At 45.6% G+C, this 26,865-nt stretch overlaps 1 long non-coding RNA gene across 1 annotated transcript; it reads left to right on the top strand.

Annotated features, from left to right (window-relative positions):
- The first annotated feature begins 884 nt into the window (after positions 1–884).
- LOC143958287 (uncharacterized) lies at positions 885–26,193 on the top strand. Its single transcript, XR_013270121.1, has 2 exons — positions 885–1,492; positions 25,672–26,193. It is a non-coding gene; the product is annotated as an uncharacterized LOC143958287 (long non-coding RNA).
- Positions 26,194–26,865: the final 672 nt, after the last annotated feature.

The raw sequence follows: 26,865 nt of genomic DNA, 5'->3' as shown, positions 1-26,865 counted from the left end.
GCGCATCTTTAGACCATTTAAACCATCTAATGTAACCAAAAAAAACGAAAATCCCTGGCCCTTTCCAAAAAATGCACAGATGTGAACTACATCCATAGCAAACCATGTTAAATGGACTGTAGGGTGTTTATGCAAAACTGAAAATGCACAAAAAAAAATAAAAAATAAAAAAAGCATAGGTGTGCTTTTTTATGCATTTTACTCCAGACTATTGACTATTAGGCCTCATTTACACTGGCACTGTCAAGGCTGCATCTATAGTCATTTAGAGGAAATTTCTAAATAAAATATAATGGATTTTAAGGCTGGATTCACACTAACGCGTTTTTTGATGCATTTTGCAGAAATGCAGGGACATTTTTTTTTTACATGTGTTCCTATGGAACATGTTCGCATCAATGCATTTTTGTGCCTCTGCATTTTTGGGAAAGGGCGGGGCATTTTTTTCATGCAAAATGCAGTGTTTATTCATGTAATAGAAGTCAATGGAGCTGCATCAAAAAACGCAAGCACTGCATTTTTACTGCAATGTGCAGTTTTTTGTTTTTTTTGTTTTTTTTTTCACTGTACATAGCTGGTTGTCAAGCAACCACAGTGAAGAAAAAAAAATAAAAACGCGGCAAAAACGCATGTCCAAAAACGCAACAAGCACTGCAAAAACGCTCAAAAGCAACATGCATAGATGTGAATCGAGCCTAAGGCCCCCTTCACACTAGGGTGGTTTTCAGGCGCTACATTGCTAAAAATAGCGCTTATGTAGCGCCTGAAAAAAACAGCCCCTTTCACTCCAGTGTGAAAGCCGGAGGGCTTTCACACTGGAGTGGTGCGCTAGCAGGGCAGTGAAAAAAGTCCTGCTAGCCGCATCTATGGAGCGGTTTATTCACCGCTCCTACCCATTGAAATCAATGTGATGCTCAAAATGCATATACAATGCCACCAAGGAGGAACAGGAAGTGAGAAATTCTAAGAAAAAACAAAAACCATTTAGAAGGGAAATCAGCTGATGGGTAACACGAGCTGCCTGTGAGAGAGGGGAGGGACCCGATGACGGCGCCCGTGTGAGCAGATGGGGGCGGTCCCGCTGATCAGTGAGGGGAAAGGACGCTGAGCTCCATGAATGAAGCCGCCCGGACCGTCCTATCCCATCACTAAACAGACGGACTGTACACACGGGGGTGTACACCCTCGGGGTGTTAAGCGGGCAAAAGCGTTGTTCAGAGTCCGTCGACCCCCTCCCCCCCCCCTCCTCGTATTGTCTCTGCTGCCCTCGTACGAGACCTACAGTGGGCTAGTGCACAGCCAGGATCCAGGACCAGATGGAGTGATAATAAAACAGCGTCTGAAGAGATTCCCGGAGCACTGGCAAACACAGGGGAAGCACTGACTGATACTCCCTTGATGATCCCCTGGAGGCTGTATGGACAGAGGAACGAGATGGACTGAGGATTGAGGACACTATAAGAATATTTATAAGTAACCACCTCCTCCCCAGGTACTTTTTGAACCATTTATGCTGAATACATGTTAAACCTCATTTGAAATGTATTTGAACATTGCCTGTTGAATGCTCTGGGCGGCCCTAGATGAAAAGACTCAGTGTAAGGAGGAGGAGTGGAACAGAGCAAAACAGTGGAGGCTCAGGAAATTGATCCCACACATTTTTGAGAGGGCAGACCAGGATGTAATAGGAATAAGTGGAGCTTAAACATAAATGACTTATAAAACGACATATATCCACAAAAACGATGTATATGACTTGCATATGAAGTATATGGAATGATCGCCGGAAGGTTATGTGTGATAAGGTGTTGCCCTCTTTTTGGAGTCTTGTAAACTTCTTTTTAGAAGAGATCGCAGTAATAGCTCTCACTTAAAAACACAGAGAAAGTAGGCGGGGATCTGGGAGCCGGGCTCTCACCGCAGTGCAGGTGGCACAATCAAAGAAAGACTGAATAAAGATTTTTTTTTATTTTTTTCTCTTAACCCTGGGGAGGCAAAGGACAAAAGGTGGGAACATGAGGGGAAGAAATCAAAAGGCGAATGAATCAAAGGAGAGTCTTAACACAAGTACGATTCAGAAGTATATGAAGGAAATCAGTGTAAAAAGCCCCGGATTAGAAAAAAAGCAGCAGGGGGTAAAGGAGAAGAAGAGAGAAGTAGCTAAGTCAGCAGGGGCCCCGGGAGATAACTCAGGGGAGGAGTTGGACTCAGATTTGGAAGGCAAAATGAGGGGGCAGAGGGATATCGCTCAAATCCCCACAAAAGGTGAAATGCTGGAAATGTTCGCCAAACTAGAGAATACCATCAAAGTAGAAATTTCAAACGTCAGGACGGATATGGGCCATTTATTGAGGAGAGTGGAAGAAGCAGAGGAACTAACAGGTAAACAGGCCCATGAAATATTAGAACTGAAAACGCAAGTTGGGAAACTGCAAACGGACCAGCGGGACATTTTATATAAGCTGGAAGAACAAGAAAACCAAAACAGACGTCAAAACCTAAGGATTAGAGCATTGCCTGAACAACAAGGAGAAGATTTGGGGGTTAAGATGGGAAAAATATTTAACCCTATATTAGGAAGAGGGATAGAAGAGGATTTAAAGATTGAGCGGGTTTATAGGGTGAGGAAACCCCCAGGTCTGAGGGAAGAGGTCCCGAGAGACGTAATTATAAAATTTTGCCTCATTGAAGATAAAGCCAAGATATGGAGCAGGCTCAGAGGGCTGCCCCCGTTACAATATGAGGGAGTATCTTTACAGGTTTTCTCGGACTTATCGGCAGGAACATTGGCTCGGAGGAGACGTTTAAAACCGTTATTAGAACAAATGAAACTGGCGAATATCCGATATAGTTGGGGGTTTCCAGCGGCCCTATTGGTCCAGCGGGACGGAAGAACATTTAGATTAAAATTTCTAGACGAGTTGGAGGTCTTCTGTAATAATCTGGGGATCCCAGTACCAAAGATTTCTAAAGATCCCTAATGGACTTATATAAAGGACATTGATATTGGGAGTTGGATTTGGGGAAGGCTTATACGGTTGTTGATCTCCTTCTCTCTTTTTGCTTTTTTTCTTTTTTTTTTTTTCTTCTCTCTTCTTTTTCTTTGTGGAGGAGGGGGAGAGTGGGGAGGGGGGATGGTGGAAAGAGGGTGGCGGAGGGATCAGGTGGGGCCCCGGGACATCATACCAGGTCTGAGGGGGGACCCTGACACGGGTGGCCGCGATCGGAGTCGCACCCTAGTGGGTAAAAATCTGCAGAATAGAGGGGGTCCTCAGCTGCAGAGTAGAGGTCGGGATTTGGCCAGGGGGGGAGGGGGGGAAGGGGGGGGAGGGCGGGGAGGGGGAGGAGGCTCCTTGCAGCACCAACTAAGGTAATATGTATTGAGATGAGGCAGAAAAGAAGACGGAAGTATTACATCTTATTGGAAAGCTATAGATGATAGAAGTAAACTTCCTGTCATATAATGTTAAGGGTCTGAATTCTCTGGTTAAGAGGCATAAATTATTGAAGGAATTACAGCAGTACAGAGCGGGGGTGGTGTTCCTGCAGGAGACCCACTTGTCGCAGGACACAAATATCAAATTATATTCAGATAGTTATCCAAATTGGTTATATGGGGACTCGCCTATAAAGAGAGCTAAGGGAGTCGCAATAGGGTTCGAGAAATGTATAAAGTTCACATTGCTTGATAGGATGACAGACCCTGAAGGCCGATACCTGTTTGTAAAAGGAAAATTAGGGGATAAGATTCTCACCCTAGCAAATGTATATTGCCCCAACAAGAATCCCATAAGTTATTTGAAAGCAGTTCTGGGGAAGTTAGAAGATTTTAAGGAAGGGGAGGTTGTCCTTGCAGGAGATTTCAACTTTTGTATGGATCCATCTAGGGATAGTACGTCCCAGGCTAGGGGGCTAAATACGAAAGCATTGAAAATGATTAAACTATGGTTGAAACAACACCAGATGATGGATGTTTGGAGGCTGCAGCACGATAAAATAGAAGATTACACCTTTTTTTCCCCCGTGCATGGGACGTACTCCAGGTTGGATCACATACTGGTTGATCACAGGCTATTGGACCTAGTGATGGAAACCAAGATAGGAATAATTACATTATCAGACCATGCCCCGGTGTCAATGAAGATGAGGATGCTCGGAACGCAGAGGCAATCGTTCACGTGGCGATTGAACGAGAACCTTTTGCAGGACGAGAAAATTGCGGAGGCAGTACTAAAGGAAATTGAATTTTATTTCTCCGTTAACGACACAGCTGAAATTTCTGGTGCCTCTCTTTGGGAGGCACATAAAGTATATATTAGGGGCATCCTCATCTCCATGGGCACAAGAAAAAAAAAAGGAAAGACTTGAGAAAATAGAAAACTTAAGAGAAGAGGTATATAAATTAGAACAGGCCCATAAAAAATGAAGGCGGCAACAGCAGGAAGATCTCCACTTATTGGTGATTAAGAGGGATGAACTTAAAGATATGATGGAACAGGAATCAAAGAGGACATTGGACAGGAGAACTAGAGAGAGATACTATCTGGGAAATAAAATAAGTAGTCATCTAGCAAGACAGCTGAAAAGGAAGAGAGGGATTAATTTTATTGATAAAATACAAGACAAGAACGGGAAGATGACCCATACTACCAGGGAGATAGCCGAGGTGTTTAAACAATACTATGAAGCTCTGTATAATTTAGGACAAAAAGGGGCAAAAGATTTTAGAAAAAAAGACAAAATTAAAGAATTCCTGAATAAAGTGAAACTACCGAGCTTAGCAGAGAGTGATAGATGTGACTTAGATAGACCCATTACAGAAGAAGAGATCTTTAAGGCTCTGAAAGAAACCGCCTCCGGCAAAAGTCCGGGACCAGACGGATTCACGATCTCGTATTTGAAAAAATATAAAGAGATCTTGGTCCCTAAGCTCTGCAAGTACATGAACGGCCTGGGCAGAGATTTTGGGATGGAAGGGGAGGCCTTGCGGGCCTCAATCTCGGTGCTGCTAAAGGAGGGGAAGGATAGCACGCTTTGCTCTAGTTACAGACCGATAGCCTTATTAAACGCGGATACCAAACTATTCGCCAAGGTCTTAGCATCTAGGCTGAAGGAAAGGATGACCGAACTGGTTCATCCGGACCAGGTCGGATTCATCCCTGAGAGAGAAGGTAGGGACAACGGAGTGCGTTCGTTGCTCCTGCTACAGGCCTTAAAAATGAGTGGGTCCCCAGGACTATTCCTGTCGATAGATGCGGAGAAGGCATTCGACAGGGTAGACTGGGGACTCATGTTTGAAACGCTGGAAGTGCTGGGCCTTGGACCAAGAATGATCCAATGGATCAAGGTGTTATACAATCATCCTCAGGCATCTGTAAAAGTGAATGGGATGTCATCCTCCCAATTCCAAATGGAGAATGGAACAAGACAGGGGTGCCCTTTGTCACCCCTTCTTTTTGTACTGTCCTTGGAACCGTTATTGGCCTCCATCCGAGATAACCCAGACATAAAAGGGATTAAAGTAGGTGAGGAAGAGCACAAACTCGCAGCATATGCGGACGATGTGCTGTTCTACATCTCCAACCCAAGGATCACGATTCCGAACTTGCTGAGGTTGTTGGAAAAATACGGGGAAATCTCGAATTTAAAAATAAACCTCAGCAAGTCCGAAGTTCTAAATATTAATATCAAGGGAAAGGAAAAGGCAAGACTCACCGAGGAATTCCGATTTCCTTGGCGAAAGGAGATTAAATATTTGGGAGTTCTCCTCGCCGATACCATTAAGAAAATCTATGTTAACAATTATATTCCATTACTAGAGGAAATTAAGAGAGAAATAAAAATTTTTTCAACATGCCACCTCTCCTGGTTTGGGCGAATCAACGCGGTCAAAATGGTTCTGGCCCCAAAGATTCTATATAAGTTTCAAATGCTGCCCATTTCTCTCCCCCTAGCTTTCTTTAGGACATTAAAAGGGCTAATCTCAAGGTATATTTGGCAACATAAAAAACCAAGAATTGCTTATGCGGTTCTGAGCAGGGAAAAAAAAAAAGGGGGGCCTTGCAGTCCCGGATTTTAAAAAATATTACAATGCGGTGGTTCTTACACGAGTGGTGGAATGGGGGAAAGAGGCAAATAATAAAAGGTGGGTAAGGGTAGAAAAGGCGATGAGCCAAGCACAGTTAGGACGGATAATTTGGAATCCCCCCCAGTATAGGTCAGTAGGAGTAAACACACATGAAATAACACGTAATGCACTTAAGTTATGGGATCGAATTCACGCACATAATAAATGGAGTTACAACTCACCTTTGATTTACTTAAAAGACAACGACTATTTTATACCTGGGAAACAAGAGGTGGGGGGTAATTGGATAATAAAAAGTAATGCACAGGTAAAAGATATTATTTACAGAGGTAAAATTAACACGTTTGAAGTACTTAGGAAGGACAGGGAACTTATGCGGATTGATGCATGGAGGTATCTTCAGTTAAGCCACTTTATTACAAAACTCCCCCATCCAATTCGGAGTGAGGAAGAATATAGGCCTTTTGAGCGGCTGTGTCTGAGAGACAAATCAAAAAATAATATAGCTCGAAATTATAAAATTCTATTAGGGGGGGAAGGACTGGAGGGCCCGCCCTATATTAAAAAATGGGAGAGAGAGTTGGGGACTCGTTGCAGCACTCAGACCATGGAGAAAATAATGAAATTAACTCATAGCGCGACGGCAGATAATAAGATGACAGAGTTGAACTATAAGTGTCTCGCAAGGTGGTACGCGACCCCAGACAAAGTGAGTAGATATGTAGTTGCACAATCCCCATAGTGTTGCCGGGGGTGTAAGATAACAGGAACTATGGCTCACATCTGGTGGGATTGCCCGATTATTAAAAAATATTGGAAGAAGGTGTTGGAGTTAATAAAGGTTGTAACGAATAAACACATAATTGAGGATCCTTGGACTGTTTTGTTTCACGGGACCGAAGGCCCGGTGAGGCAATATAAGTCCTCTATAATCCCCATACTGCTCAGTGCCGCTAAAAGTTTAATTCCAAAAAAATGGCGGGAGCCGGATAGCCCTAAAATACGGGACTGGATACTCTGGGTAAATGAAATACAGAACATGGAGTGCCCAGCGGAAGAGGGGGAGGAAATTGTATCCGGAGAAGGGCGTACGGGCAAATGGGTATCTTGGAAAGAATTCAAAAATTCCTGGAGGTATGTAGAGGAAATTATAAAATAAAGCCGGGATAGATATACATAGGGTTGGTGATGGTGGATACAACTCTGAACCCACTGCAAGGAAGGGAGGGGGGGGGGGGGGTGGGAGGAGGGAGAAGAAATGTTAAGCATATTTGGTTGTAAAAAGATATTAAGAAAAGATTGAGTTTGTGATCGATTGTATTGTTTTTTGACTTTTGTTTTTTGTATACTCTATTTTGTAAAGGAAAAGAAAAAGGAATTAAATAAAGAATAAAAAAAAAAAAAAGAAGGGAAATCGAAGGGGGGAAAAAAAAAAAGTGTAAGTGACCAACAATGCACTAGCTTAAAGGAACCTATTTAGGAAAAAAAAACAAACAAAAAAAACAAACCTTTACAACCTCTTTAAATACCTTTACAAACATGTCAAAATGGACTTGCTCCTTTCAACATTCACTGGCAGGATCAAAAACATAAAATAATAAAGAGAAGGACATGACTGATTGTAAATAACTCTCTACAGTGATTGGATCTAGTACATGAGCAATTTTGCCTCTACAGTACTTGCACACTTTCAAAGTAGTATTGCCATAGTTTTCCAATTATAGAATCCCACAGAGGACCATCTGTCACAAAAGGGAACCTGTGCGACACACCCTCTCCCTCCTGTACAACCTATTGAGTAGTCAGGAGGAGGAGTCGACCCCCACCATTTATCCACAAATGGGAGAGGGACTTAGGCATCATATTTAAGGTACTCTATGCAGTTGCATAGAGTACCTTAATCCGATTCATGCTATGGTTGCCCGGTATGGTGGTGGTAAACACCTGCCCTCCACTCTGGCAAGGCTGATGAGGGTCCTGCAACAGTAGATTAAGGCTGAACTTTCAGACACAGAGCTTCGGGCTGGACCTATTTAGACTTTGCTCTCATTTACGGCGGAAGCTGCTTGATGTCTGGACACCAGGTAGGTATAAAGCTAATTTTCTTCTTAAGGGCTCAGTGCAGATGCAGTGGCCACATCCATGGCTTGTCTTCACTCAATGCCATCAATGATGGTGGTGGCTCTTTTCCATGCAGAGAACTTGACTAGTGTAGTCTGAATGTTCCCCTTATACTATTCCTTATCTATTAGAAACGAGACCACACCATAGGTTGGAGTAAACTGGCCACAACAGCCTTTATTAAACATAACTCAAAATTACTCCAATAACTTGTAACTATGAAAATATATAAATATATAAATATATATAAATATATAAATATAAATATAAATAACTTTATTAACATTAAACCACATTTTAATTAACATTAACTGCCCATTCTGGTGATCTCTGACGGTGACCACACTTAAACCAATACCCAATCACTGCGGTACACCTGACCAACTTCCCAAAGGCCTCCACCTGTGACCGGTCGGAGACAACTTCCGCCAGTGAACATAACCGTATTCCCTCCAACGTCAATGAGCCCAAGGTAACATTGGAAGGCAAGCCGCCATGGTCCCGATTAAACTCAAGCAATTCGAGGCTGACAGGTGGGAGAGAGATCTGACGTGGACCATCTTCTGAACAATCGCCTTCACCTTCTGGGGAGGGAGGCGCACTGTACCAGCCTTGGTGTTGAATAGAGCACCCAGGTAAATCATCACCTGAGTTTGGGTTAGGAGGCTCTTCTCTGTATTTACTAACCACCCAAACTCTCTCAGAGTCCTCAGAAGAATCTCCTTGTGGTCCCGTAGCTGGGCTTGATCGGACGCTAGCAGTAGAATGTCATCCAAAAAGTGAAAGACTCGAAGGTGCCAGGGCTGAAATTAGAACTTTTGAGAATATCCTTGGTGATGTGCATAGGCCAAAAGGCAGGCATTGAAACTGGAGATGTGTTGAGCCTATTGCCACTCTCAAAAATCTTTGGAACACTGGTAACACGGGAACATGGAAATAAGCATCTTGCGAGTCTACCTATACCATCCAGAGGAGAATAGAATCCCATGAATCGCTTGGAGGGAGGGACCGGTAAAACTGCCTGTTGTACTACAAGAAGGTGAAGATATTTCTGCAGAGCTTCCGCTTTCTGCTGTGAAGTTGGACTTTTTGTTAGAACTAACGAGTCCTGTGGGGGCACATCTTGGAAGGTCCAAAAATGGGTAAAACGGACTGTAGAAACCACCCACGGATCTTCGCAACGACTGCCCGATACCTCCGCAAACCTCTTCAACCTGGCTGCAGTGGCCTTTTGTCAAATGGACTTGGTCCCCTCCTGATTATTGGAGAGGCTTCTCTATTTGCCTTTAGAAACGTGGCCTGAGTACTCCTCCAATTCTTTTTGGGGTCTCTGCCTTGTCTAAAGTTGGAGAAATTCCTATTCCTGGAAGCTTGGAATTTTGTTGATACTACGTGTGAATGCCTCACCCTTCTATCCTGGGGAAGTAGCCCCAACTTCCCTCCTGTCACTAATCCATAAAAGACATGGATGAGCGAGTTTGGGATGGAGGAGCTTTACTGGGCTGGACAGATTCTTGACCTCAACCCAATAGAACACCTTTGGGATGAATTAGAGCAGAGAATACCGAGCCAAGCCTACTCGTCCACATCAGTGCCTGACTTCACAAATGCTCTCCCTGGAAGAATGGTCAAGCATTCCCAAAGACACACACCTAAACTTTGTGGTCAGCCTGCCCAGAAGAATTGAAGCTGTTGTAGCTGCAAAAGGGTGGGCCAACTCAATAGTGAATCCTCATTGACCACCAAGGGGAGACGTGCTGCCCATCATTGAGCACCAAGGAGAGACGTGCTGCCCATCATTGACCACCAAGGGGAGACGTGCTGCCCATCATTGACCACCAAGGGGAGACGTGCTGCCTATCATTGACCACCAAGGGGAGACGTGCTGCCCATCATTGACCACCAAGGGGAGACATGCTGCCCATTGACCACCAAGGGGAGACATGCTGCCCATCATTTACCACCAAGGGGAGACATGCTGCCCATTGACCACCAAGGGGAGACATGCTGCCCATTGACCATCAATGGGATGAACGTGCCCTGGAGTTAAAGGCTAAATGCATCTTTAAAGAAAAATAAATGTATAAAATGAAGAAAAAATGTGTACCCTTCACTTACTTTAGATCGAACAGCAGCCCAGCCATACTGGATCATTCCAGTCAGAAGGAAGAAAGAAATGACTGCAGATCCAGAACTTCCGATTGCCTTTTATATTGTTTCACAAAGATAACACCAAAGACACCAAACTATGGTCATGTGGACGCATTTCACACATACATCTTGTGCTCATTCCAGTCATCTGCAACGAGATATTGGTAACAATAAAAAACACAAGGAGGATGATATGGGGCTTTAGGCCCCAATTATTGCATTAACAACCTTTAAAACACACTCAATTGTAATATTGACAAGCTAGGCATTTTAAAACAATAAAATGCTTTCCTGGCTTCTAAAAAAATAAAGCATTCAGCAGTGAAAATATACATCATTTTCACATTAAACAATATGGTTCTAATGCTAACTAATAACCGTACTAAAGCCTAACAAAAAAATAAAAATAAATCAATTATGTGCATTGTGTCTGAATACTGCTCTGTTGGGACCACAAAGAGCTGGAAACCAACGGGAAATCAATTGCAATACATTCTATGCTGCGCCAGGCTGGGCATGAATCAGCAGCAAAGGGCAAATTAATGGCATTGTATACAAACAATGCTACAGTGGGTTTGGGAGGGGGTCCTGTCGAAAGCCTAGCTGCAACAAATGGGCAGCAAGAAATCTATGTGCATTGCATCTGAACACTGCTCTGTTGGGACCACAGGGAGCCTGAAACGGGAAATCAGGGGCAATACATTCTATGCTGCGCCAGACTGGATATGAATCAGCAGCAAAGGGCGAATTAATGGCATTGTATAAAACCAATGCTACAGTGGGCTTGATTGTGCAACACATCATTTGCATTTCATATAACTGGCTCCCCTAGAGCAGCCAATCACTATCTGCATTGCTTATGAATGCTGCTTTGTTGGGACCACAAAAAGCATATGCGCAAGGTGAAATCATTTGCAATGCATTCTACACTGCTCCAAGTTGGGCATATAAATGAGTAGTGGAGGGGAATTAATGGCATTGTAAACAAACAATGCTTCAGTGGGCTTGATTGCACAACACATCATTTGAATTTCATATAAACCAAAGGCCGGCTCTAGTAGAGCAGCCATTTGCTATTTACATTGCCTATGAAATGTGCTCTGTTGGGACCACAGAGCATATGCGCAAGGGGAAATCACTGGCAATGCATTCTACACTGCTCCAAGGTGGGCATACTAATGAGCAGCAAACGGGTAGTTAACAGCATTATATACAAACAATGCTACAGTGGGCTTGGGAGGGGGTCCTGTCTAAATCCCGCTCTAGCAAATGGGCAGCAAGTGATATCTATGTGCATTGTGCCTGAACCCTACTCTGTTTTTGCTTGCTACTGGCTACACTATACATGGACATTACTGAATAGTTTTCATTGAAAACTTTCATATGGTTTAAATTATGGACGTTTAAACCTATTTGTGTGGGAATGGCATGTGCCATACCTTTTCCCCTATGGGGAGAAGACATCTTGACCCAGTCCCTAAAGTCTGAACCAAGAATAGGGCACGTTGATTTTGGCCTGGCCAAAGTTTGTTGGCTGTAGTATGGTGCCCTCATACTCTAACCAAGAAAAGCTAAGAACCATTCCAAGATCAAAACACCGAATTCACAGGAAGAAAGGATGAATAGTTAGAATAAGATCTGCCATTCACTTCATAGGCCATAACCAAACATTTGGACTGCCTGCCATGTTGCCCTAGAAGCAGTTGGAAGAGAGACTGAATCAGATCTAGCCCGGCCTTCTCAGAGGAATGAGCACTCTTCCGCAAGTCCAGCACGAACTGAGATTGACCCAGTCCCTCAGCCTTCTACTTCAGAACAACCTAGCAACCAGACTAGAGGCTTAATTATAGCTTACAATTGAAATGTAAGATGGTCTTCCAACAGCCGCCCTTTACTTCCAGAGAGCGGGGGCTCTCTGTAGACTTTCCCAAGAGGGATCAGACTGAAATCCCTGCTCTCTTTCTTATTCCTAACTCCATCCAGCAATATTTTTGGGTCCATAAAATTCAGTGGGTAAACCCAAGCAATGAGTTCTGATTAAAGCTCATAACTCAGGCAGTTGATTGAGCTATATACTTTTTCATTCCTAACGCAGTCAAGCAATATTTTTGGGTCCACAAAATTCAGTGATGAACCCAAGCAATGAGTTATGATTAAAGCTCATAACTCTGACACTGCTTCTATAGCATGTTAGACAATTTATTTTATCATCCTTAACCACTTAAGGACCGCCGCATGGCAATGTACATCGGTGCAATGGCACCAACAGGCACAAGGGCAGCACAGTGGTGTAGTGGTTAGCACTCTCACCTAGGAATAAGAAGGGTCACTGGTTCAAATCCCAACCACAACACTACCTGTTCTCCCTGTGTCTGCGTGGGTTTTCTCCGGGTACTCCGGTTTCCTCCCACAATCCAAAGACATGCAGATAGGTTAATTGGCCTCTGTCCAAAATTGGCCCTAGTATATGCATGGGGACCTTGGATTGTGGGCTCCTTGAGGGTAGGGACCAATGTGAGTGTGCAATGTACAGGAATAGGGACAATTGTAGACACTCACTCAGGTTGGACTGGTGTCTTTTTTCAACCTAACTAACTATGAAACTATGAAAGCACGTACATGTACGTGCTTGCCTTCCAGCTGGATGCGGCGGTCCGTTTCGCTTCAGGAGCGATCCGGGATGAGGGGATGGCCGTTGGTTTTTGGCCATCCCCTCTCGATCGCCCCTGGCGAATGAGAAGCCTCCCCCGCTGTGTATAGTAAACACAGGCAGGGAGGAAGTGATGTCATTCTCCTCGGGGCGGTCTTATTGTCCGGACTACGAGGAGAACAGTGAAAGTAAGTGTGCACCAACACTACACTGACATGTAGGCACACAAACCCCACCCCCCCGATCGCACCCCGCCCCCCCTCCCCCTCCCAGTCACAGTGTCACTGATTGCAGTGATCATTTATTTATTGATCACTGCATTTAGTGTCAGTTGTGACAGTAAATACTGTCAGGGCAGTTAATGTTAGGTCCAGGGTAGCCCCCTACCCCCCCAATAAAGGTTTAACCCCCTGATTGCCCCTAGAGTTAACCCTTTCACCCCCTTTTGCCAGTGTCACTAAGCGATCGTTTTTCTGATCGCTCCATTAGTGTCACTGGTGCCGCTAAGTAGCTAGTTATTTTTTTTAGGTTACAAAAGAAATTAGAAATCTGCGCTTAGTAAAATAAAATAAAATAAAATGATATAAAAAACAGCAGCTGAACACTATAACCCGGATACTGGGCACACAAAAGCAGAAAAAAGTAAAAGTGCAGCGCTTGCCCTCTTAAATATAAATGTGACTTAATAGGCAAAATGTGTGTTTATGGAAAATGTGAAAAACCTAAATAATGTGAAAAATCATTAGTGAAAAATACTTTGAAAACCCAAATGTCCAATGAAGTCAAAAGAAATTAATCTGTAACTCAAATGTCCATTAAAGTGAAAAACCAAATAATCATAAAAAATAATGTGACACAATATAAAGTCCCATGTGAAATATAAGACAAAAAATGATGATTGATCTTGTATGTTCAAAACAACAATAATAATGCTTGACCACGTGGACCCTTCACCTCTGTAAACCAATAATGAATGGAGGCTTACCAGATCTCCAGTGACCCCCTGTTAAACATAGACGTTTCGATAAGGAAGCCGAAAGCCGACCCAATCGTTCGGTGCAAGAAGCCGGGAAACGACCCAATCCTTCGGATATCACGTAGTCTCCAAATACACTCGGATCCTCTCTTAGGCCTCAAAACATCATATCACTGGTGCTGCTCCTGGATAATGCTAATGCACCTGGGGTGATTAGGGTGTGCCCAGGCACGCTGCGTGCCTGGGCACACCCTAATCACCCAAGGTGCATTCATTTTTGGTTTACAGAGGTGAAGGGTCCACGTGGTCAAGCATTATTATTGTTGTTTTGAACATACAAGATCAATCATCATTTTTTGTCTTATATTTCACATGGGACTTTATATTGTGTCACATTATTTTTTATGATTATTTGGTTTTTCACTTTAATGGACATTTAAGTTACAGATTAATTTCTTTTGACTTCATTGGACATTTGGGTTTTCAAAGTATTTTTCACTAATGATTTTTCACATTATTTAGGTTTTTCACATTTTCCATACACACACATTTTTCCTATTAAGTCACATTTATATTTAAGAGGCCAAGCGCTGCACTTTTATTTTTTTTAGGTTCACCGCCAGGTTTTTATAGCGCTAGGTACCCTGATATACTACCCAATAACGGTTTTAACCCCCCGATTGCCCCTAGTTAACCCTTTCACCCCCTTTTACCAGTATCACTAAGCAATAGTTTTTCTGAACGCTGCATTAGTGTCACTGGTGCCGTTAGGTAGCTAGTTATTTTTTTAGGTTCACCGCCAGGTTTTTATAGCGCTAGGTACCCCGATATACTACCCAATAATGGTTTTAACCCCCTGATTGCCCCTAGTTAACCCTTTCACCCCCTTTTGCCAGTGTCACTAAGCGATCATTTTTCTGATCGCTGCATTAGTGTCACTAGTGTCGCTAGGTAGCTAGTTATTTTTTTAGGTTCACCACCAGGTTTTTATAGCGCTAGGTACCCCGATATACTACCCAATAATGGTTTTAACCCCCTGATTGCCCCTAGTTAACCCTTTCGCCCCCTTTTGCCAGTGTCACTAAGCAATCGTTTTTCTGATCGCTGCATTAGTGCCACTGGTGCCGCTAAGTAGCTAGTTATTTTTTTAGGTTCACCGCCAGGTTTTTATAGCACTTGGTACCCCGATATACTACCCAATAACGGTTTTAACCCCCTAATTGCCCCTAGTTAACCCTTTCACCCCCTTTTGCCAGTGTCACTAAGCGATCATTTTTCTGATCGCTGCATTAGTGTCACTAGTGTCGCTAGGTAGCTAGTTATTTTTTTAGGTTCACCGCCAGGTTTTTATAGCGCTAGGTACCCCCATATACTACCCAATAATGGTTTTAACTCCCTGATTGCCCCTAGTTAACCCTTTCACCAGCGATCACCGTATAAGTGTCACTGGTGACGCTGGTTAGCCAGTTAGTTATTTAGGTTCCCCGTCAGGTTTTTATATAGCGCCAGGGACCCCCATATACTACCTAATAAAGATTTTAACCCCCTGATTGCCCCTAGTTAACCCTTTCACCAGTGATCACCGTATAAGTGTTATGGGTGACTCTGGTTAGTTAGTTTGCTTTTTATAGCAGCAGGGTACCCACCATTTATTACCCAATAAAGGTTTAAGCCCCTGATCACCCGGTGGGTGATATCAATTAGGTTTTAGGGTCAGGGTCTGCGTCGCCCCAGGCAGCGCTAGTTTAGTGCCAGTACCGCTAACACCCACGCACAAAGCATAAACCTCCCGTAGTGGTATAGAATCTGAACAGATCAATATCTGACTGATCAGATCTATACTAGCGTCCCCAGCAGTTTAGGGTTCCAAAAAAATGCATTGTTAGCGGGATCAGCCCAGATACCTGCTAGCACTTGCGTTTTGCCCCTCCGCCCATGTTGGATTGAATTCATATAATACTTATGTAATGCTGGCTGTCCAGCTAGTAGAGCCTGTGTCCTGTGCCAACTCCCAGATGCATAGGAGACCGCACAGCGCTGTGCAGAGCTGTTTTGAATGGCGCTGAAACTGACCAAAATCAAATGGCCGCCGAGCGTCCAGTATAAAAAGGACATAATCACAGGGAAAACGGCCGCCAAAACACATGAAAATGGTCAGAGAGCCTGCTGCTCCTTGCCTCACCAAAGATGGCCGCCGAGCACTGTATACCACGAGGGACAGCGAACTAAACAGGCAGATAAATGGTGGTGAAACAGCACTACAGCGATCAACAGACACAGCCTCCAGACACCTCAAGGAGAGATCCACACACAGCCAGGGCACAGCCAGCAAGCGCAATCCCTCCCCCAGGTGAGAGCCCCCCAGAGAGCCCCTGTATATGGCGCGCGCACACACACACACACAGAGATCCACCTCCCAGGGATTGCCCAACTGCTCAGCCCCACTGAGGCAGGGAGAGCTGTACTTACCCGGTTCTGAAGAGCTGGGAGACATTCCATCACAGACCCGCTCTCCAATCAGTGTGGGATGGCTGCTGGCCCGTCCCACTGAGACGCAGAAAGGAGTAGCCTGGTCACGTGTGTGCCCCGGAGCATTTGCGCTCACCAGCCACCTCTGGAGCTGAGGCATGTCGTGGCTCTGGTCTGCACACGCTCGCTGGCCAGGCTGGAGAGACAAGGATAAGAGTATCCAGCCTGTCACCCAGCCGATAGCAGATCACAGAATCTTTAATGTTAAGCAAAAAGCAAAGCTTCTGAAAAGAAAAAATCCATGGGCCCATGGCCCTGCGGGGTTACTAGGTCCTTCTCCTTCACTAGGCAGAAAAACCCCCCAAAAAACTGAAGCTGCAAGGCAGGCTGTGGGGTCGTCCCCCTTGGGCAGAACTAGAAAGTTGTTGTTTTTATATGACATGTTATGCCTAGTCCTCTCCTGAAGGTGGCATAACGAGCTGTGTCAGACAGTGAACGTAAGAGAAATACAGTCTATATTTTAGTACTAATTAAGTAAAATATAATAGTGCTACTTAAAAGTCTCCGGATAGCCTAATGACCAAACTAAAGCATAAAGATCACCAAAACCACAAACGGACAGCCATCGTAAAACATAATTGACGTGCTGTCATGTGACTCATTAGTGCTGCAAGGTCTCAGGTGTGAATGAGAAGCAGTTGTGTTAAATTTGGGGTTATCGCTCACTTTCATACTAGTCACTGGAAATTCAGCAAGGCACCTCATGGCAAAGAACTGAGGACCTGAAAAAACGAATTGTTGCTCTACATAAGGATAGCCTAGGATAGAATGCAGAGACCCTGAAACTGAGCTGCAGCATGGTGGCCAAGACTAACTGCATTTTAACAAGACAGGTTCCGCTCAAAATGGGCCTCACCATGGTCGACCAAACAAGTTGAGTGTGCTCAGCGCCATATCCAGAGGTTGTCTATGGGAAATGTATGAGTGCTGCCAGCTTTGTTGAATGGGTGGGGGTCAGCCATTCAGTGCTCACACCATAAGCCACACCTCAAATTGGTCTGCATGGCTGTCATCCCAGAAGGAAGCCCATTTAAAAGAAGCGCAAAGCCCGCAAACAGTTTGTAGACAAGCGGAATAAGGACATGGTCTGACCATGTCCTGTGGTCTTAGACAAATATAAACTTATTTGGTTCAGATGCTGTCAAGCGTGTGGCAGCAACCAGGTGATGAGTACAGACCAGTGTCTTGCCTACAGTCAAGCATGGTGGTGGGAGTGTCGTGGTCTGTGGCTGCATGAGTGCTGCCGGCACGGGGGCGCTGCAGTTCATTGAGGGAACCATGAATGCCAACATGTACTGTGGCATACCGAAGCAGAGTATGATCCTCTCCTTTTGAAGACTGGGCTGCAGGGCAGAATTCTAACATAACAACCCCAAACGCACCTCCAAGATGACCACTGCCTTACTAAAAAAGCTGAGGAAAGAGGACTTAAGTGGCAACCTGTGAAGCTCTGGTGAACTCCATGCCCAAGAGGGTTAAGACAGTGATGGAAACAATTGGTCCAATTTGAACATTTTCACTTGGATTTAAAAAAAATGAGGGGTGTACTCACTTTTGTGTGTGTGTGTATTTCTATATTGCCCTGTTTCCCTGAAAATAAAACCTAGTGTGATTGTCTGTGATGGCTGCAATATAAGCCCTACCCCCCAAATAAGCCCTAGTTAAATTCCTTGTAGGTCTTATTTTCAGGGTAGGGCTTATTTGGAGGGTAGGCCTTATATTTTATTCACCTTCTGACACAGCTCCTCTCTTTAGCCATTGGGTTGTTAGGCCACCTTTAGGAGAGGACTAGGCATAACATGTAATGAGAACTCAGAACTTCTAGTTCCACCCAAGGGGCGGTCCCTTAGGTAACAACCCCTCAGCCTGCCATGCAGCTTCAGTTTTATTTTGCCTAGTGGAGAAGGACCTAGGAACCCTGCAGGCCCATCGGTCCATTTTTTATTTTTCTGCAGAAGCTTTGCTTTTTGCGCAAGACAGCAGATCACAGCATCTGCTATCAACAGCCGGCTGGGTGACAGGCTGGATACCCTTATCCTTGTAGTCCAGCCTGGTCAGCAAGCGCGTGCAGACCAGAGCTACGCACTGGGCCAGCCACGACGTACCTCAGCTCCAGGTGGTTAATGCTCTGGAGCACACACATGACCGGGGTACTGATATCTGCGTCAGTGGGCCGGGCCAACAGCCACCCTGTACTGATCGGCGAGTGGGTTTTTTATGGAATGTCTCCCAGCTCTGCAGGACTGGTAAGTACAGCTCTACCTGCCTCGGTGGGGCTCAGCAGCTGGGAATTCCCTGGGAGGTCTATTTGGGGGTCCCTCACCACCTCTTCTCTCCCTGTCCCCATCTCCCCCCCCCCCCCGTGGGGATGCTACGTGAGTCTGCTGAGCCGTGTGTCAGATGCAGAGGCTTTCTGGGGGGGGGGGGGGGTCTGTGCTGGCTGTGCCCTGATGTGATTCTCTCCCTGGGGGGGGTGTCTGGTGGCTGTGCCTGTCGATCGCTGCAGCGCTGTTCGCCACCATTTCTCTTCCACTGTCCACTGTATACAGTGTTCGGCTATCTTGGGTGAGGGCAAGGAGCAGCATGCTTTCCTGGAGCTTGGCGGCCATTTTCCCTGTTTTGTGTGCTTTATACTTTGTATGCTCGGTGGCCATTTTTCTTGGCGCCAGAACACGTTGTGGATCAGTTCAGCGCCATAGGCAGCAGCTCTAGACAGCGCAGTGTGATCTCCTATGCACCTGGGGGCTGACAAGGGACACGGGCACTACTAGCTGGACAGCGCAGAGCCAGTCAGGGTGGTGAGTCCTGCGGGAAAGAGCCTCTCAGCCAGCAGCAGTTAGGAGGGTGGGACCATCACTGTCCTAAGTCCCCATTGGGTGGCAGACAGGGGTAGGGTCAGCATTGCTTCAGAAACTGGTGTTTCTTCCCCCAAAATCCAGGCAATTGCAACCGGTTCGCCTGCAGATGGATGCTTTGTCGGTTTCCTGCCCCCCACCTTCCTCCGGGGAGAGCTCTGACAAAGACTCGGGCCCTGCTGAGGCTGGTGACCCCTGTTCTGTCGTTTTCAGATGACACTGAGTCCGGGTCCATGCGCGACAAAGAGCTTGTTGAAGCACTTATCACAGCTGTGCGTGATACCCTGAAGATTCAGGAGTCAGCAGATCCCTCTGCTGATGTAGCGGTCCCTTTTGGGTCCCGTAAGCCAGCCTGTTAACCTAAGGTGTTCCCGTATCTGACTTATTTTGACAAGTTCATTTACAAGGAATGGGGTCGACCACAACAGACCTTTTCGGTCCCCAAATACATTGCAGTGCGTTACCTCCGGTCGTGGACCCCCCAGTATCCAGGTTAAACAAATTCACCACGATCCCGGGAGAGGGGACTCCTGCATTTAAGGACCCCACAGACAGGAAGGCAGAGGCAATGGCTTGTTTCTTTACGGTTGTGGGGTCAACCATGCAACCAGAACTGCCATCTGCACTTGTCTCAGACACTAACTGATTGGGCAAAACTGTTGCACTGCGAATTGGGAGAACGGGCTTCTCCTGTCTGCGTGGAACTAGAAGACAACTAGTGCAAGGCCTTAAGTACGTTTGTGACGCAGCCCTGGATACCCTGCCTCTGTTATCCAGGGCTTCAGTGTCAGCAGTGGTGCTGAGGTCCCTGATTTGGTTAAGATGCTGGTCTACAGACCAGGCATCCAAAAAAGCCCTGACGGATCTTCCCTTCCTTGGCGATCAGCTCTTTGGATGACATTATTAAAAATACCACAGGTGGTAAGAGTAGTCTACTCCCACAGGCCGCCAGTGCCAGTGCCACCTGCCAGCGCCAGTGCCACCTGCCAGCGCCAGTGCCATCCATCAGTGCCATCCGTCAGCCTCAGTACCTGCGTTGAAGGTACACAGAGAACACCCACTAACTCCTGCAGACGCTGGCGGCCTTATATAGTGTGGGGCATGTACTACACAGCCTGAGCTATGATTGGCCACAGGGAATCATGGCTGTCCTCATTGCCGGCGCTGTGATTGGCCAAGCATGTGGGGTCACAGTGCATGCTTGGCCAATCATGAGCCAGCAATGCACTGCGATGGCGCAGATTTCTGGCTTCGCCGAACGGGCGAAGAGCCGGTGTTCGAGTCGAACATGTGTTCGTCTCAAACACCAAGCTCATCCCTAATGTACATATGTTGACATTGACAGATCTTTCTAGCTACAGGGACCTGTAGTCAGGATGTACACATTATGTATATGGTTTCTGTTTGTGAAAGAAAATATATAAATCATCTTTTTTTGATCACATATTTATTTGTACAAAGCCCTTTTCCAGGTGTATTGCCTTTTTCCCCTTCCCATTTTTGCTTATGGGATGCCCTTGCTCCTGGGTGCAGGACCAATTTTTGTTTTTTCATAAATTATTGGAAGGACATCCAGTTATTGGTAATGTCACTGTGGTGCCATATTTTCTCCACTTGATGACTCTATTCACTGTGTTCCATGGTATATCTAATGCCTTAAATTCTTTTGTACCCTTCTGACGGATACCTCTTTAACAATGGGATCCCTCTGATGCTTTGGAAACTCTCTGTGGATCGTGCTTTTGCTGAAGTATGCGACTAAGAAAATGTCAGGAAAGACTTTATAGAACTGAACTTTATTGGGGTTAATCGGAAGAATTTTAAATGATGGCACTTAGAAATAAAGTAGCGGCTAGTGTGCCAACATCCCTGAGATGGATCTCACAAAAGTGAGTATACCCCTCAGTTTTTTAAATGTTTTGTTAGCTTTTATGTGACAACACTGAAGAAATTACACTTTGCTACAATGTATAGTAGTGAGTGTATAACAGTGCAAATTCGCTGTCCCCCCTCAAAATAACGCAACAGCCATTCATGTTGAAATTGACAACAAAAGTGAGTAAAACCCCTAAGTGAAACTGTGTCCGATTTGGGCCCAATTAGTCACTTTCCCCCTCTGCTGTCATGTGACTCATTAGTGCTGCAAGGTCTCAGGTGTGAATGAGAAGCAGTTGTGTTAAATTTGGGGTTATCGCTCACTTTCATACTAGTCACTGGAAATTCAGCAAGGCACCTCATGGCAAAGAACTGAGGACCTGAAAAAACGAATTGTTGCTCTACATAAGGATAGCCTAGGATAGAATGCAGAGACCCTGAAACTGAGCTGCAGCATGGTGGCCAAGACTAACTGCATTTTAACAAGACAGGTTCCGCTCAAAATGGGCCTCACCATGGTCGACCAAACAAGTTGAGTGTGCTCAGCGCCATATCCAGAGGTTGTCTATGGGAAATGTATGAGTGCTGCCAGCTTTGTTGAATGGGTGGGGGTCAGCCATTCAGTGCTCACACCATAAGCCACACCTCAAATTGGTCTGCATGGCTGTCATCCCAGAAGGAAGCCCATTTAAAAGAAGCGCAAAGCCCGCAAACAGTTTGTAGACAAGCGGAATAAGGACATGGTCTGACCATGTCCTGTGGTCTTAGACAAATATAAACTTATTTGGTTCAGATGCTGTCAAGCGTGTGGCAGCAACCAGGTGATGAGTACAGACCAGTGTCTTGCCTACAGTCAAGCATGGTGGTGGGAGTGTCGTGGTCTGTGGCTGCATGAGTGCTGCCGGCACGGGGGCGCTGCAGTTCATTGAGGGAACCATGAATGCCAACATGTACTGTGGCATACCGAAGCAGAGTATGATCCTCTCCTTTTGAAGACTGGGCTGCAGGGCAGAATTCTAACATAACAACCCCAAACGCACCTCCAAGATGACCACTGCCTTACTAAAAAAGCTGAGGAAAGAGGACTTAAGTGGCAACCTGTGAAGCTCTGGTGAACTCCATGCCCAAGAGGGTTAAGACAGTGATGGAAACAATTGGTCCAATTTGAACATTTTCACTTGGATTTAAAAAAAATGAGGGGTGTACTCACTTTTGTGTGTGTGTGTATTTCTATATTGCCCTGTTTCCCTGAAAATAAAACCTAGTGTGATTGTCTGTGATGGCTGCAATATAAGCCCTACCCCCCAAATAAGCCCTAGTTAAATTCCTTGTAGGTCTTATTTTCAGGGTAGGGCTTATTTGGAGGGTAGGCCTTATATTTTATTCACCTTCTGACACAGCTCCTCTCTTTAGCCATTGGGTTGTTAGGCCACCTTTAGGAGAGGACTAGGCATAACATGTAATGAGAACTCAGAACTTCTAGTTCCACCCAAGGGGCGGTCCCTTAGGTAACAACCCCTCAGCCTGCCATGCAGCTTCAGTTTTATTTTGCCTAGTGGAGAAGGACCTAGGAACCCTGCAGGCCCATCGGTCCATTTTTTATTTTTCTGCAGAAGCTTTGCTTTTTGCGCAAGACAGCAGATCACAGCATCTGCTATCAACAGCCGGCTGGGTGACAGGCTGGATACCCTTATCCTTGTAGTCCAGCCTGGTCAGCAAGCGCGTGCAGACCAGAGCTACGCACTGGGCCAGCCACGACGTACCTCAGCTCCAGGTGGTTAATGCTCTGGAGCACACACATGACCGGGGTACTGATATCTGCGTCAGTGGGCCGGGCCAACAGCCACCCTGTACTGATCGGCGAGTGGGTTTTTGATGGAATGTCTCCCAGCTCTGCAGGACTGGTAAGTACAGCTCTACCTGCCTCGGTGGGGCTCAGCAGCTGGGAATTCCCTGGGAGGTCTATTTGGGGGTCCCTCACCACCTCTTCTCTCCCTGTCCCCATCTCCCCCCCCCCCCCGTGGGGATGCTACGTGAGTCTGCTGAGCCGTGTGTCAGATGCAGAGGCTTTCTGGGGGGGGGGGGGGGGGGGGTCTGTGCTGGCTGTGCCCTGATGTGATTCTCTCCCTGGGGGGGTGTCTGGTGGCTGTGCCTGTCGATCGCTGCAGCGCTGTTCGCCACCATTTCTCTTCCACTGTCCACTGTATACAGTGTTCGGCTATCTTGGGTGAGGGCAAGGACCAGCATGCTTTCCTGGAGCTTGGCGGCCATTTTCCCTGTTTTGTGTGCTTTATACTTTGTATGCTCGGTGGCCATTTTTCTTGGCGCCAGAACACGTGGATCAGTTCAGCGCCATAGGCAGCAGCTCTAGACAGCGCAGTGTGATCTCCTATGCACCTGGGGGCTGACAAGGGACACGGGCACTACTAGCTGGACAGCGCAGAGCCAGTCAGGGTGGTGAGTCCTGCGGGAAAGAGCCTCTCAGCCAGCAGCAGTTAGGAGGGTGGGACCATCACTGTCCTAAGTCCCCATTGGGTGGCAGACAGGGGTAGGGTCAGCATTGCTTCAGAAACTGGTGTTTCTTCCCCCAAAATCCAGGCAATTGCAACCGGTTCGCCTGCAGATGGATGCTTTGTCGGTTTCCTGCCCCCCACCTTCCTCCGGGGAGAGCTCTGACAAAGACTCGGCCCCTGCTGAGGCTGGTGACCCCTGTTCTGTTGTTTTCAGATGACACTGAGTCCGGGTCCATGCGCGACAAAGAGCTTGTTGAAGCACTTATCACAGCTGTGCGTGATACCCTGAAGATTCAGTGTTGAGGAACCAGGGGCTTTGGGACTCGGCGATTCCAACTATGCCGAGAGCACGGAAAGCTTCTTCTCGGTAGGTCATCGTACCTGGAAGGCCTACATCTCCATGTGTGAGAAGGGATGGCGTCCGCGCTCCCTTTTTTTTTTCCTATATCCAGGATTGATCCTGTTTCTACAGCAATGAGTAGTTCAGAAATTGGCTTTAAGCACCATATTTAAAGGACAAATATCAGCGTTGGCTGTCTTTTTTTTTTTTTTCCAGCGAGCACTTTTTGTTCAAGCTGTCCAAAATGTAGTTCCTCCCTGCGTGGGCCGTTACCCCCGTGGGATCTGAACCTGGCGTTATCGGTGCTTGAAAAAACCACCATTTGAAAATATCAGAGATCCCTCTGTTGACTCTTTCCCAGAAAGTGGTCTTTCTAGCGGCCATTACTTTCGGCCAGGAGGGTTTTGTACCCGGCGGCCTGGTCTTGCAAGTCGCCCTATCTGGTGATCCACAAGGATAAGGTGATGTTGTGTCCAACAGTCTTTTCTGCCGAAGTTGGTTTCGGCAGAAAAGCATCAACGAAGACATTGTCTTACCATCTCTGTGTGCTAAGTCGACACATTCTAAGGAGGTGGCTCTTCATGCCCTGGACGTGGTTAAGGCTCTGAGGGTGTATTTGTCTGCTACACCTCCCTTTCAGAAGTCAGACTCCTTGTTTGTTTTTCGGTGGCTGTTTGAAAAAAAAAAAAAAGCACGGCGGTCTCGTCGGCCACCATTTCCAGGGGGGGATCAGACAGATTGTAGTACAGGCCTATGCTTTGAAGAGGCAGGTGCCCCCCTTTCTGGTCACGGCTCACTCCACAAGGCAATCGGAACGACTTTGGCCTTCCGACATCAAGCGTCTGTGAACAGGCGACCAAGTCACCCCCTGAGCGACAGTTTCAAAATTCTACAAGGTCGACGTCGGTGCATGGGGCCGATGCCCATTTTGGCCGCAAAGTTTTGCAGGCGGCTGTACAATTGCACTTACGTTTTTTTTCCTTGTTTTTTGGTAAAAACGCAGTACCTTTTTAAGTAATGCACTGTTGCATTTGTTACCGCAGTTCTGGTGCAGTTTGGTGGTAGTGCCTTAGTTGAGGAGCATCCTGCCTTTTTGGTGGGTAAAAAAAGTTTTGGTCACACTCACAATGTCGTTTTTTGTGGTTAAAGTTTTATACTAGTGGGTGTAGTTTTTATGCTGTTTTGCCACCCCTCATTTTGGCACTGCTTGGGGATGTCCCAGTGGTCTAAGAGCAGCTGTGTCAGGTGGTGAACTGCAGAGAAAAGGATTTTATGGTAAGTATAAAAATCATATCTTTTCTTAAAGATATATCACTGTATTTTCGTGCCTATAAAGTCCATAGGGTTCCAAAAAAGCAAATCAATGTTGCAATTCATTTTGTGATGTGGTGCTGTTTCAACCATATTCCCATCCGCACGATCACCCTGTGAGTATGCAAATAGGACAGTGACTGGGTCCATCATTTAGCCATGCCTGCTCTAGGGGATGTTACTCCCAATAATTAATGTTCACAAATCGGTAAGGCATCTTTGAACTTGCATTCACCTGTTTACTCTCTATTTCTTTTGTAAGGAATCAACTTGATGGGATGTAATTACACAAACAACAGAGGGATCTGCATGTGAGAAAATGAGAAATAGAACAAACCGCAAGAGCATCCTATGAGCGTGGTTGAAGAATACCAAGCTGAATGTCACGAGACCCATGCCTCCATCCAAAAAAAAAAAACTAAAAAGGAAATAAACCTGCATTTTTTTTTTTTTTTTTTAATAAAGGACACTGAAAGGCTGAAAGGCAAGAAGAGAGAAGCACACCTGTTAATACAGAGTTTAATTGTATTTACATACTCTAGTTATGTGGGGAGGGAGAGGAGAGAAGAGAGACATGGTGGGCAGGGGGAGAAAGATTACTTTTTGCACCATCTATAACATGACGCTTCTTCCATCTTGATGTATTCTGAGCTTGTAGTGTTACTTGTAATATTTACTTCCCTCTGTGTAATTTTGATTCTAAAATTCATGTGGTGAGCTTCCTTAAGCACTGATCTGAAAAACAACAAAAATAAATAAATCTTAATTAAGTTATAAAAAAAAATCAATTGTTTTTATTTTATCTGTTTTAGAGATTGTAAGCTCTAATGAGCAGGCTACCCTCATGTCTCCTGTATTGAATTGTATTTCCAATGTACGGTTTACTCATAAGTTCCTAAAGCTCTTTGGTAATTGCCATGCTGGACACGCAGAACACTCTCTGTGCCACAACTGAGGTATGGGATCGCAGGTAAGTACCAGACCCTGGATGTCACGATCCCCCCTTAATTTCACACTTTCCCCTGCAACATCGCTGTCCTTGAACCTTCCTTCACATCATAGCCCCAACACTCCTGGCCCTCCTTTTCCTCACAGCCTCTTTATGCTCTGGCCCCCTTCACCCAACAAACACTCATCCTACTGTATGTGTATGACATTTATTTTCCATCAAATCACACATCTTTGATCCTCCATCAATGTGTATCTTGGCATGAACCGGTTTCTCCAATGAGATTGCCTGACCTGTAAAGCACACTTGCATTGTAAAGCTAGCTCATACACGTGATCCCATGATTTATTTTTTTCTAATTACTCGTATCTCTAGCTATAGATAGAGGTTGAGCACAACCCATGTTTTTTTTTGCAATAGCGTTGATGCGTTCCTTCAAACGATCGCATAGCGAACACGTGCTCTGTTTTAAATGTAGTGACCATTGGAGTAAACATTGTTGCGGTA

Source organism: Lithobates pipiens, unplaced genomic scaffold (genome assembly GCF_037356315.1).
Source record: "Lithobates pipiens isolate NorthernLeopardFrog02 unplaced genomic scaffold, aLitPip1_a1.2 Scaffold_61, whole genome shotgun sequence".
In the NCBI taxonomy this organism is placed as follows: domain Eukaryota; kingdom Metazoa; phylum Chordata; class Amphibia; order Anura; family Ranidae; genus Lithobates; species Lithobates pipiens.
Note: the sequence above shows the minus strand (reverse complement) of the source record. Positions and strands in the feature narration are given on the sequence as shown.